Below are 13,233 nucleotides of genomic sequence, written 5' to 3'. Positions count from 1 at the left end.
AACCCAGGTCCTTCTGACTCCCAGGCACGTGCTCTATCTATTAGGCCATGCTGCTTCTCTAATGCTTCTCTAGTGCTTTGCAATGTTGATAGGTTGATTGTGAATACAAGAGCAGAGGTTTTTTCTAGATCTTTTCCCCTGTAACTCCCCACAAGTTCTATTTCAATGCTCAGTCAATAACAATTAGAAACAGTAGAAAAAATGAACAATTATAGAGAACAATTGGCTAAAAATATTTTTAAAACACTTTTTTTTCAGAAAACTAAAATTATGTTATAAACTGTTAATAATCAGCCAGGACTGAGCATCTCATAGATCCACATCACCCAGACAGACTTTTGCCACAAACAAAATACTTGGACGTGGAGCAATCGTCTGTTGCGATCTTTGTGTAGGAAATGTAAGCACAGAATCCTGGGTCAGTGACTTGGAACCTGAGGAAGAGAAAAAGTACATCATAGTTGCGGCATTTGTTAAGTGCTTACTATTTGCCCAGCACTGTACTCAGCAGCGGAAGAGATACATGATAATAATAACAATAATAATGATGATAATAATAATAATAATATAATAGCAATAATAATAATAATGCTATTTAAGTACTTACTAAGTGCCACTCATTCATTCATTCAGTTGTATTTATTAAGTACTTACTGTGTGCAGAGCACTGTACTACGCTCTTGGGAAAGTACGATACAGTAATAAACAATGTCATTCCCTGCCCACAATGAGCTCACAGTCTAGATCAATCAATCAATCAATCAATCAATCAATCAATCGTATTTATTGAGCGCTTACTATGTGCAGAGCACTGTACTAAGCGCTTGGGAAGTACAAATTGGCATCACATAGAGACAGTCTAGATGGGGGAGACAGATAGTAATGCAAATAAATAAAACAATAATAGCTATATACATAAGTGCTTTGGGGCTGGGAGGTGTAGAAGAGCAAACAGAGCAAGTCAGGGCAATGCTGGAGGGAGTGGGAGATGAGGAAAAGTGGGGCTTAGTGTGGGAAGGCCTCTTTGAGGCGATGTGCTTTCAGTAAGGCTTTGAAGGGAGCCGGGATGAGGGTGGGGGGAGGGTGGAGTTTGGATGGAGAGGAAAGGGCAGATTTTAGCAATGTTGTGAAGGTGGGACCGATAGGATTTGGTGACAGATTACATATGTGGGTTGAATGAGAGAGTGGAGTCAAGGATAATGCCAAGATTATGGGTTTGTGAGACAGGAAGAATGGTGGTGGTGTCTACAGTGATAGGAAAGTCAGGGAGACAAAAGGGTTTGGTTGGGAAGATAAGGAGCTCTGTTTTGGACATGTGATGGGAGGACATCCAAGTAGAGATGTCTTGAAGGCAGGAGGAAATGCGAGATGGCAGAAAGGGAGGGAGACTGGGGATGGAGACATAGATTTGGGTATTATTTGTATAGAGATGGTAGTTAGAGCCATGGGAATGAATGAGTTCTCCAAGGGAGTGAATGTAGATGGAGAATAGAAGGGGACCCAGTACTGAACCTTGGGGGACCCCCACAATTTGTGGATGGGAAGCAGAGGAGGAGCCCACGAAGGGACTGAGAAGGAAGGACCAGAGAGGTAAGACAAGAAACAGGAGAGGAGAGAGCCAGTGAAGCCAAGGTTAGATAACATTTCCAGGAGAAGGGGGTGGTCCAAAGTGTCAAAGGCAGCTGAGAGGTTGAGGAGGATTAGGATGGAGTAGAGGCTACTGGATTTGGCAAGAAGGAGATCACTGGTGGCCTTTGAGAGGGTAACTTACGTGGAGTGAATGGGATGGAAGCCAGATTGGAGGAGGTCCAGGACAGAAGAAAAATTTGAGACAGTGGGTGTAGACAAATACTCAAAGAGTATGGAGAGGAATGGTAGAAGGGAGCTGTGGGGTCAACAGAGGGTTTTTAGGATAGGGGAGACATGGGCATGTTTGAAGGCAGAGGGGAAGAAGCTATTGGAGAGTGAATGGTTGAAGATGGCTGTTAGGGAGAACTGTACTAAGCGCTGGGGTAGCTACAAGACCATCAGGTCCTACATGGGGCTCACAGTCTAAGTAGGAGGGAGAACAGGTATTGAATCCCCATTTTCCAGAGTGGGGAATGGGTGCTTACCAGGATATCAACAATAAGGCAGATTCTCTAAATTCTACTTGAGGGACTGAACAGGCCAGAGGATGGTTTATGGGGGGAACCCCCTGCTGCTGCTGGGACCCTTTCCTTCCAGAAGAGATCAGGGGGAGGGAGTTGTCTGACCCCAGTGTGCTCCATGAAATAGCAGTAATGAAGGTTTTTCAATCAGTCAGTCAATCAAAGGTATTTATTGAGTGCCACCTAAATGCAGAGCGCTTTATTAAGTATTCATTCATTCAATCATATTTGAGTGTTTGTGGTGTTCAAAGCACTGTACTAAGCACTTGGGAGATTACACTATATCAACAGACAGATTTCCCCCTGCCCACAATAAGCTCACTGTCTAGAGCGGAGACATACATGAATATACATAAATAAATAAATTACAGATAAATACAGCTATATACATACATATGTGCTGTGGGGATGGGAGGGAGGATGAATGAAGGGAGCAAATCAGGGTGATGCAGAAGAGAGTGTGAGAAAAGGAAAGTTGGGCTTTGTCAGGGAAGGCTTCTTGGGGGAGGAGTGCTTTAATAAGGCTTTGAGGTGGGGGAGAGCAATTATCTTTCTGATATGAGGAAGGAGGTTGTTCCAGGCCAGAGATAGGACGTGGGGAAGAGGTCGGCAGTGAGATAGATGAGATCGAGCTACAGTAAGAAGGTTAGCATTAGAGGAGTGACGTGTGTGGACTAGGTTGTAGTAGGAGAGTAGTGAGGTGATTTAGATGGGGTAAGGTGATTAAGTGCTTTAAAGCCAATGGTGAGTTTTTCTTTAATGTGGAGATCCTTTGACGTGGGGAAACATGATGTGAAAGTTTCTGAAGGAAAATGTTCCAGGCAGCAGAATGGAGTATGGACTGGAGTGGGGAGAGACAGGAGCCAGGGAGATGAGTAAGGAAGCTGATACAATAATCAAGGCGGGGTAGGATAAGTGCTTGCATTAATGTTGTAGCAGTTTGGATGGAAGGAAAGCTTCGATTTTGGTGATGTTGTGAAGGTATAACTGATAGGATTTAGTGATGGCTTGAATATGTTGGTTGAACAAGAGAGAGGAATCAAGAATAATGCTAAGCTTATGGACTTATGAGACAGGAAGGATGGAGGTGCCATCAACAGTGATGGGAAACTGAGTGGGAGCACGGGGTTTGGGTGGGAAGATAAGATGTTCAATTTTAGCCATATTAAGTTTGAGGTGATAGGAGGACACCCAGATAGAGATGTTTTGAAGGCAGGAGGACACCCAGGTAGAGATGTTTTGAAGGCAGGAGGAAATGCGAGACTGCAGAGAGGAGAGAGATCAGGGTGTCAAGGTGTAGATTAGGGTGTCATCAGCATAGAGGTAACAGTTGAAGCTGTGTGAGTGAGTGAGGTTTCCAAGGGAGTGTTTGTAGATGGAGAAAAGGGGACCCAGAACTGAAACTTGAAGGACACTCACAGTTAGAGGATGGGAGGCAGAGGAGGAGCCTGCGAAAGAGACTGAGAATAAGTGGCTAGACAGGTAGGAGGATAACCAAGAGAAGACAGTGTCAATGAAGCCGAGGTTGGATAATGTGTCCAGGAGAAGGGGGTGGTCGACAGTGCCAAAGACAGCTGAGAGGTCAGGGAGGATTAGGGTGGAGAAGAGGCCATTACCCTCTCAGGGTCGCACCTGGAGAGTTTTAAGTACTCTACCAGTCTCGACTATGGGAGAGAGAGTCAAGAAGAGGTTTACCCATTCCATTCCTAGCTTGGCCAGTGGCTAGCGAGTGGAAGGCAATCTGCTACAAGTCCAGACTCCCCTATGCTGGGCAGCATCGGTTCGGGAGAGATTCGAGGGTGGAGACTCATGTTCCCTGCATGGAAGTGGCAATGGTAAACCACTTCTGTATTTTTACCAAGAAAACTCCGTGGATACACTACTAGAACGATTGCAGGTGGAGGTGGGGCATATTGGGAGACATGTGTTCATGGCATCGCTATGGGTCGGAGACAACTGGATAGCATAAGACAAGACAAGAGGCTACTGGATTTGGCAGAAAGGAGATCATTGGTGACCTTCAAGAGGCTGGTTTCTGTGGAGCTAAGAGGGTGGAAGCCAGATTGGAGGAGGTCAAAGAGAGAATTGGGGGAGAGTAACTTGAGGCAATGGGTTTGACAGCTTGCTCAAGGACTTTGGAGAGGAATGGTAGGAGGGAGATGGAGCGATAACTGGAGGGAGCCAGTACCTGGAAGAGTACATTATAAAGGAATAGATAAGACATAATCCCTGCCATCAAGGACCTTACAGACTATAGCGGAAAAACAGGCATTAAAATGAATTACAGATGGATATGAACATAAGGGCTGTGGGGCTGGAGTGAATATCAAGTGCTTAAAAGGCACAGACCCAAGTGGATAGGGGTCGCAGAAGGGAGGGCTTGGAAAGGGAAGTGAGGGAATAGTTAGTAAAGGCCTCTTGGAGGAGATATGATTTTAGTAGGGCTTTGAAGATGTGGAAAGTGGTGTTGTCAGGTAGGAAGGGGATGGAAGTTCCTAGCTAGAGGTAGATGTGGGCATGTGGTAGGTGGCAGAATAGGTGAGACTGAAGTACAGCAAGTAGGTTGGTGTTGGAGGAGTGAAATCTTTGAGAAATGTGTGGGTTGGGTTGAAGCAGGATATCAGTGAAGTAAGGTTGTAGAGAGCAAATGAGTATTTTAAAGCCAATCCTGACGAGTTTCTGTTTGAAGTGCAGGTGGATAGGCAGCCACTGGAGGTTTCTGAGGAGGGGGGAGATGTGGAGTGGACATTTTTTTTAGAAAAATGATCCAGGCACCAGAGAGATGTGTCTCATTGGAGGGAGGTGAGACAAGAGGCAGAGAGGTCAATAAAGAAGCTGATGCAGTAGTCAAGGCAGGATATGCTAAGTGCAAAAGCAGGAAGGGATGGAAACATAAGGAGGAGATTTAGAAATGAACAGCTCTTCATTCAGTGCATTTTTGGGTGCAGGGATCAAGGAATAAAAGTGATCTGTCCTTAGTGTGTTGTTTCTCTTTGGTGTCTGAAACATTTCCCTAAACTGTAAGCTCTCTAGACTCAAGCTCATTGTCGGCAGGGAATGTGCCCATTTATTTTTATATTGAACTCTTCCAAGCGCTTAGTACAGTGTTCTGCACACAGTAAATTCTCAATAAATACTAATGAATGATTGAATGAATTTCCCTTTAAAATCAAGAATGGAAGAGACATACAAAGTGTCTGCTCTTGGTAAGAATGGGAGGGAGTTTGGCAGAGCTGTCTATGCCATATAATCTGAGACACGTACGTACCGGGAATCACAATCATTGGTCCCATTCAAAGGCTGCAACTATAACCTAATTCTCTCAGAAAGCAAGAGGCCCCAACATTCAGTGTATGAAGAAACTTCAGAAATACAGTTTGGAAGGTACCTTATTATTTTTCCTCCTGCTTTTCAGAGAGATTTCCTCCTGCTTTTCAGAGAGACAGACACTGGATGGTGTAGGGGACAGACCATGCACCTGGGAGTCAGAAGGTCATGGGTTTTAATCTCAGCTCTGCCACTTGTCTGCTGTGTGACCTTGGACAAGTCATTTCACTTTTCTGTGCCTCTGTTCCTTGTCTGTAAAATGGGGATTGAGGCTGTGAGCCCCACATGGGGCAGGGACTCTGTCCAACCTGACTTTCTTGTAACCACCCCAGTGCTTAGTACAGTGCCTGGCACATAGTAAACACTTAACAAATACCACTATTATCATTATTATCAGTAAGAGTTAAAGAAAACTTACAGGCTCTGGTTCAGTGGGGCTTCATTCACCCAAAAGAATCCTTCATTTTTCCTGTCGAGACCAATCCAGGAATTCTTGAATTGCCGAATGAATAACTGCACCGGGAAGAAGAAGAAATCCTGCACTCAGTGTTTTTCCAGAGACACGGCCATTTTCTCTCATGGGAATTCATACAAAAGAGTCTCAGGATGTTCTGGCATCCTTTCCCACTAGAGACTGGAGGGAAGAACAGCGCACAGGTCCCAGAAATGGATGGTCTCTCAGTCATGGGGCTCCACCCTACATTCCCATCCATGTCCAAGGTCAACATGTCAGGCTGGAATCAATCAATCATATTAATTGAGTGCTTACTATGTGTACAACACTGTACTAAGCAATTGGGAGAGTACAGTACAACAGAACTAGCAGACAAAATCACTGCATTGTATCCCCATAGATCATGGCCCAGACGGACAGGACACCGAGGACCACTCCCTTCTCTTAGGAATACTACCTAACCCTGGTTTTACAGACATGGTTCTCTCCTGGTTCTCTTCTTACCTCTATGGCTGCTCCTTCTCGGTCTCTGTCGCTCCACCTCTCATGCCTTAACTGTGGATGTTCTTGAAGGCTCTGTTCAGCATCTTCTCTTCTCATTTTATACGCATTCTTTAGAGAGCTAATCCACTTCCATGATTTCAACTACCCCCTTTATACAGATGACTCAGAAATCTACTTGCTAAGCCCTGATCTTTCAATCCACTAGAAACTCATATATCCTCTTAACTCCAGGACATTCTGCCAACACTTCAGGTCAATTAGTGTAAACTTAAGCTCTATTTCTTCTCTCCCCAATCCTTTCCTCCACTAAATTCTCTCAATCACAGCTGACAACTATCCTCCCAGTCTCTGAGGTCTGCAAACTTGGCATTATCTTCAACTCCTCCCTCTCTTTCAAATCCCATACCAGATTGAATCTGTCACTAAATCCTGCCAATTATTCCCCTGCAAAATGGCCACCTCTTTGGTCCCTGCATTTTTTACATCCCAGTTTCATTACTGCATCAGTTAACTCATTCATCTCCAGCCTCCCCCATCTCGAGTCCATATTTTACTCTAATGCCCAGATCACATTTCTAAAACGTCGTTCTACATACATCCACTCCTCAAAATCCTTCAATAAATAATCATTTCTCTGTAAACCAAGCAGAAATTTCTGACCAATCAATTATTGTGTTCAGAGCACTTTACTAAGCACTTGGGAAACTACAGCAGAGTTTGTTGACACAGTCCCTACCCAGAAGGAACTTACAGTCAAAATGGGGAGATGGACGTTAAAATGCATTACAGACATGAGCTGAAGTTTTCTGAACCTGCGGATGGAGCAAATATCAAATGTTTCAAGGACCACGCATTCAAGCAGCTCTTAGAGAAGTAGCGTGGCTCAGTGGAAAGAGCATGGGATTTGGAGTCAGAGGTCATGGGTTCAAATCCCAGCTCTGTGTGACTTTGGGCAAGTCACTTAACCTCTCTGTGCCTCAATGACCTCATCTGTAAAATGGGGATGAAGACTGTGAGTCCCCTGTGGGACAACCTTATCACCTTGTAAGCTCCCCAGTGCTTAGAACAGTGCTTTGCACATAGTAAGCGCTTAATAAATGGCACCATTATTATTATTTCCTTCATACCTCTCCATTCTCTACTCCCACTACACTCTAGCTTGCTCTCCAATGATCTGTGTGTCACTTATCTCTGCTGTGTCTGATCCCTTGCTCATGTACATCATCCTGCCTGGAATTTCCTTCCCCTTAATATCTGCCAGACTGTTGTGCCGAGAATCAGCGAGTGAGACCCAAGTAGAAATTTAGAAGTGGATTTTATTAGCGCGCGGCTGCAAGGGGCCAGGGACCCAGATCAAGCAGCACTGATCCCATTCTCACTGCGTCTTTTATTCAGTTACAGCAACATGGGAGGGAGCATTTAGGAATTTCAGGAATCCAATTAGGACAAAAGGATGCTGTAAATTCTCTGTTTTTACTGCCTTGTAAAGGTTGTTATCTGCCATATGGCCTTGTATAAATAGGTGTAAATTCTGTTATCTTCTGTTGTCACTGTCTTGTCAGGATGTCATCTGACCTACGACCTTACACAGATAAGTGTTACTTGTTTAATGGCCTTGAAGGCATCTGTTGCAGACAGAACAAAAAGGAGTTGTTCTCTTAGCCTGCACAAAATGGAGTCAGTCATGTCAAGTCCGCTAGTGGACAACAGGGATGGCTTTTGTCAGGCAGGTCAGGGTGGGGGAGGCCTTTGTTAGGCAGGTTTTGTGGCGGGAAGTTTTGGTGGGCATTCTTCTTCCATGAAGAAGGGTGTACAAAGGGATGGGAACAAAATGGAGATCAGACAAACCCGTTCACAACAAGACCACAGCTTTCCCCATCTTCTTGGCCCTTCTGAAATTGTTGTGCCGAGAATCAGCGAGTGAGACCCAGGTAGTAATTTAGAAGTGGATTTTATTAGTGCGTGGCTGCAAGGGGCCAGGAACCCAGATCAAGCAGCCCCGATCAGGGGTAGGGCCGGAGTTTATAAAGGCACAAAAAGGCAAGGCTAATGGTCAGGAGTTGCGAATCAGTGGAAAGTTTACAGAAACAGAGGCTTGCAATTGGTTAATTTTCGCTTGGGGTCATATACGGCCCTGAACAGGGTGGGGGAGGGGTTTTGTCAGGCAGGTCAGGGTGGGGGAGGGCTTTTGTTTAGGCAGGTTTTGTGGCGGGAAGTTTTGGCGGGCATTCTTCTTCCGTGAAGAAGGGTGTACAAAATGGGGAGAGGAAGGGATGGGAAAACAAAATGGCGATCAGACAAACCCGATCACAACAAAATCACACCTCCTCCAGAAGGCTTTTCCTGATTAATTTTTCATCTCTCCATTTTATACTCCCCTTTCCCCACCAGCCCCAATCCACCCAGTTACCATTTCTGAATTCCTGCCAACTAGATTGATTACCTAGGGGGAAAGACAAAGCAACAGGGAAGCAGTGTGCCCTAATGTGATTGCAGTGATTGTATTTGTGGTGCTGATAAGTTCTCCAGGTGAGTGTTTAGTTGACTTGTTAATGTGTTAATGTTTCAAAAAGAAGAGTCAATAGGTGATGAATGCGGAGGCAAGTTAAGGACTCAGCAAATACCACTGATTGGTTGAGGGACATTGTCATTTGGGTAAGGAGATATTGATCTTATTGCTACCAATTCCTTCACTTAAGTTTTACCAACTTAGAAATATCTCCTTATGACTGAGTTACAGATTTACGAAGATATGTTAATTCCTTGGGTCCCCACTACTCGGGTTTTTCAGTGGTTCCTCCAGCATTAAAAAACAACACTAGAAATTCAGAATACCTTCAAACTTACCGACCAAAATTCTAAACGTTTCTTTATCAAAGAGGAAGGAGTGTCCCTGGATTGATTAGTTCATTTCAATTAAATGTTGGGTCTCTGTTTTAAAGGAATTGTCATTATTTGTTATGTCCCTCTGAATTTTCCCATTCCTTTTTTAATTATTCCCAAGTCCCAATGGGAGATCTATGTGAAGGCTTTGTATAATGAAATACTGCAAATCTAAGTCTTGAAGGGACAATTTTCAACAAATTTACTGACTGTATGCAGGGTTCAGCATTCCAATCACCAACATTGATCAATAAATCAATCAATGGTATTGATTGATGGCATTGAGTCATTATTTATTGAGTGCTTACTGTGTGCAGAGCACTGTACTAAGCGCTTGGGAAGTGCAAGTTGGCAACATATAAAGACAGTCCCTACCCAACAGTGGGCTCACAGTCTAGAAGGGGGAGACAGAGAACAAAACAAAACATATTAACAAAATAAAATAAATAGAATATGTACAAATAAAATAAATAAATAAATAAATAGAGTAATAAATACGTACAAACATATATACATATGTACAGGTGCTTTGGGGAGGGGAAGGAGGTAAGGTGGGGGGGATGGGGAGGGGGAGGAGAGGGAGAGGAAGGAGGGGACTCAGTCTGGGAAGGCCTCCTGGAGGAGGTGAGCTCTCAGTAGGGCCTTGAAGGGAGGAAGAGAGCTAACTTGGCGGATGTGCGGAAGGAGGGCATTCCAGGCCAGGGGGATGACGTGGGCCGGGGATCGATTGTGGGACAGGCAAGAACGAGGCACAGTGAGGAGATTAGGGGCAGAGGAGCAGAGGGTGCAGGCTGGGCTGTAGAAGGAGAGAAGGGAGGTGAGGTAGGAGGGGGTGAGATGATGGAGAGCCTTGAAGCTGAGGGTGAGGAGTTTCTGCCTAATGCGTAGGTTGATTGGTAGCCACTAGAGACTTTTGAGGAGGGGAGTAGCATGCCCAGAGTGTTTCTGGACAAAGATGAACCGGGCAACGGCGTGAAGTATGGATTGAAGTGGGGAGAGACAGGACGATGGGAGATCAGAGAGGAGGCTGACACAGTAATCCAGACGGGATAGAATGAAAGCTTGAACGATCAGGGTAGCGGTTTGGATGGAGAGGAAAGGGCGGATCTTGGCAATGGTGCGGAGCTGAGACCGGCAGGTTTTGGTGATGGCTTGGATGTGAGGGGTGAACGAGAGAGCGGAGTCGAGCATGACACCAACGTTGCGGGCTTGTGAGACGGGAAGGATGGTAATGCCGTCAACAGTGATGGGAAAGTCAGGGAGAGGCAGGGTTTGAGAGGGAAGACAGTCTGGCCTTCCCAGACTGAGCCCCCTCCTTCCTCTCCCCCTCCTCCCCCTCTCCATCCCCCCTGCCTTACCTCCTTCCCTTCCCCACAGCACCTGTATATATGTATATATGTTTGTATGTATTTATTACTCTATTTATTTTACTTATACATATTTACTCTATTTATTTTATTTTGTTAATATGTTTTGTTTTGTTCTCTGTCTCCCCCTTCTAGACTGTGATCCCACTGTTGGGTAGGGACCATCTCTATATGTTGCCAACTTGTACTTCCCAAGTGCTTAGTACAGTGCTCTGCACACAGTAAGCGCTCAATAAATACGATTGAATGAATGAATGAAAGACAAGGAGTTCAGTCGTGGACATGTTGAGTTTTAGGTGGCGGGCAGACATCCAGATGGAGATGTCCTGAAGGCAGGAGGAGATGCGAGCCTGGAGGGAGGGAGAGAGAGCAGGGGCAGGGATGCAGATTTGGGTGTCATCAGCGTAGAGATGAAGCCATGGGAGCGTTGAAGCCATGGGAGCAATGAGGTCACCAAGGGAGTGAGTGTAGATTGAGAACAGAAGGGGACCCAGAACTGAACCTTGAGGAACCCCTACAGTAAGGGGAGGGGAGGGGGAGGAGGAGCCAGCAAAAGAGACTGAGAATGAATGGCTGGAGAGATGAGGAGAACCAGGAGAGGACGGAGTCTGTGAAGCCAAGGTTGGATAGCGTGTTGATGGGAAGGGGGTGGCCCACAGTGTTGAAGGCAGCTGAGAGGTCGAGGAGATAAGTCGTCAAGTCTTCCTCTATCCCCCAACCTCACCTTAGCAGAATCCTTAACTCTGGACCTGGCCTTACCCTTCATAAGCATTTTGTTGATGTTTGCCTCACCCTCACTGCTATTTTCAACCGCTGTTGACTATTTCCCTCCTTCTTCAAAAATGTTCAAGTCTTCCCCATCTTAAAAGAACGCACACTCAGTTCCGTAGTCTAGTCCCTTTCAACAATGGCCCCACTTCCCTGCTCACATTTCTGTCTAAATCCTGAATGCGTTTTAGACACCCACAGCCTGCATTTCCTCTCCAACAACTCTCTTTTTAATCACTACAATCAGATTTTTGACTCCTTCACTCTACTGTGACTGCACTAAGGCCACCAATGACAGCCTTGTTTCTAAGCACCAATCCAAAGGGCTCTATCCTATTCTTCTTTGACCTCTTAGCCCCCTAAGACATCATTGATTATTCCTTCATCTTCAAAACCCTATGTGGCATCAGTGTTGCTAATATGATACTAATCTGGCTCTCTTCCCACTTCTCTGTGACCCCTCGATTTTGTTTGCAGGCTCCTTTTCTTTTTTCAATGCTATTTGTTAAGCACCTCTATGTGACAGATACTGTTCTAAGCACTGGGGTAGGTACAGATTAATTAGTATGGACACAGTCTTCTGCTTCCACATCTTACTGTGGGCAAGGCTCTGCTTTTGGTTCCAATCCCCCCATCCCCCATGCCCTACCTCCTTACCATCCCCACAACACTTGTACATATTTGTACATATTATTCTATTTATTTTACTTGTAAATATTTACTATTCCATTTATTTTGTTATTGATGTGCCTCCTCTCTGATCTCCCAACCTCCTGTATCTCTCCACTTCAGTCTATACTTCACTCTGCTGCCCGGATTATCTTTCTACAGAAACGCTCTGGGTATGTTACTCCCCTCCTCAAAACTCTCCAGTGGCTGCCTGTCATCCTATGAATCAAGCAAAAACTCCTCACTCTTGGCTTCAAGGCTCTCCATCACTTCGCCCCCTCCTACCTCACCTCTTTTCTCTGCTTCTCCAGCCCAGCCCGCACCCTCCGCTCCTCTGCCGCTAACCTCCTCTCTGTGCCTCGCTGTCGCCTGTCCCGCCGTCGACCCCCGGCCCACGTCCTTCCCCTGGCCTGGAGTGCCCTCCCTCCACACATCTGCCAAGCTGGCTCTCTTCATCCCTTCAAAGCCCTACTGAGAGCTCACCTCCACCAGGAGGCCTTCCCAGACTGAGCCCCCTTTTTCCTCTCCTCCTCCCCATCTCCCCCGCCCTACCTCCTTCCCCTCCCCACAGCACTTGTATATATATTTGTACAGATTTATTACTCTATTTTATTTGTACATATTTACTATTCTATTTATTTTGTTAATGATGTGCACATAGCTTTAATTCTATTTGTTCTGACAATTTTGACACCTGTCTACATGTTTTGTTTTGTTGCCTGTCTCCCCCTTCTAGACTGTGAGCCCGTTGTTGGATAGGGACCGTCTCTATATGTTGCTGATTTGTACTTCCCGAGCACTTAGTACAGTGCTCTGCACACAGTAAGCACTCAATAAATACCATTGAATGAATGAAATGAATGAATGAAAGTAGGGTGCAAAATAGGTTAACTGGCATAAAAAGGCCGCAGGGTTCGAGAACCCAAGGTGGTGATGCAGATAGGAAAAGGACTCAGAGACATGAATTCAGATAGAGCAGTAAAGGAGGAAGGTGGCTACCTGCCTGTTCACCTCCTGAGAGAGATATGAGTGACAAGCAGCCCCGAGTTCCATTCCCACTGTTCTTTATTGAGTTACAGCAACATGGGAGCGAGCAATGAGGAACTTCAGG

At 45.4% G+C, this 13,233-nt stretch overlaps 1 non-coding gene across 1 annotated transcript; it reads left to right on the top strand.

Moving 5' to 3' along the window:
- The first annotated feature begins 3,764 nt into the window (after positions 1–3,764).
- Positions 3,765–3,902, top strand: LOC119939750. The gene has a single exon (XR_005454714.1). It is a non-coding gene; the product is annotated as a small nucleolar RNA SNORA7 (small nucleolar RNA).
- The last annotated feature ends 9,331 nt before the right edge of the window (positions 3,903–13,233 follow it).

The sequence above is a fragment of the Tachyglossus aculeatus genome, chromosome 17, assembly GCF_015852505.1.
Source record: "Tachyglossus aculeatus isolate mTacAcu1 chromosome 17, mTacAcu1.pri, whole genome shotgun sequence".
Lineage (NCBI taxonomy): Eukaryota > Metazoa > Chordata > Mammalia > Monotremata > Tachyglossidae > Tachyglossus > Tachyglossus aculeatus.
Note: the sequence above shows the minus strand (reverse complement) of the source record. Positions and strands in the feature narration are given on the sequence as shown.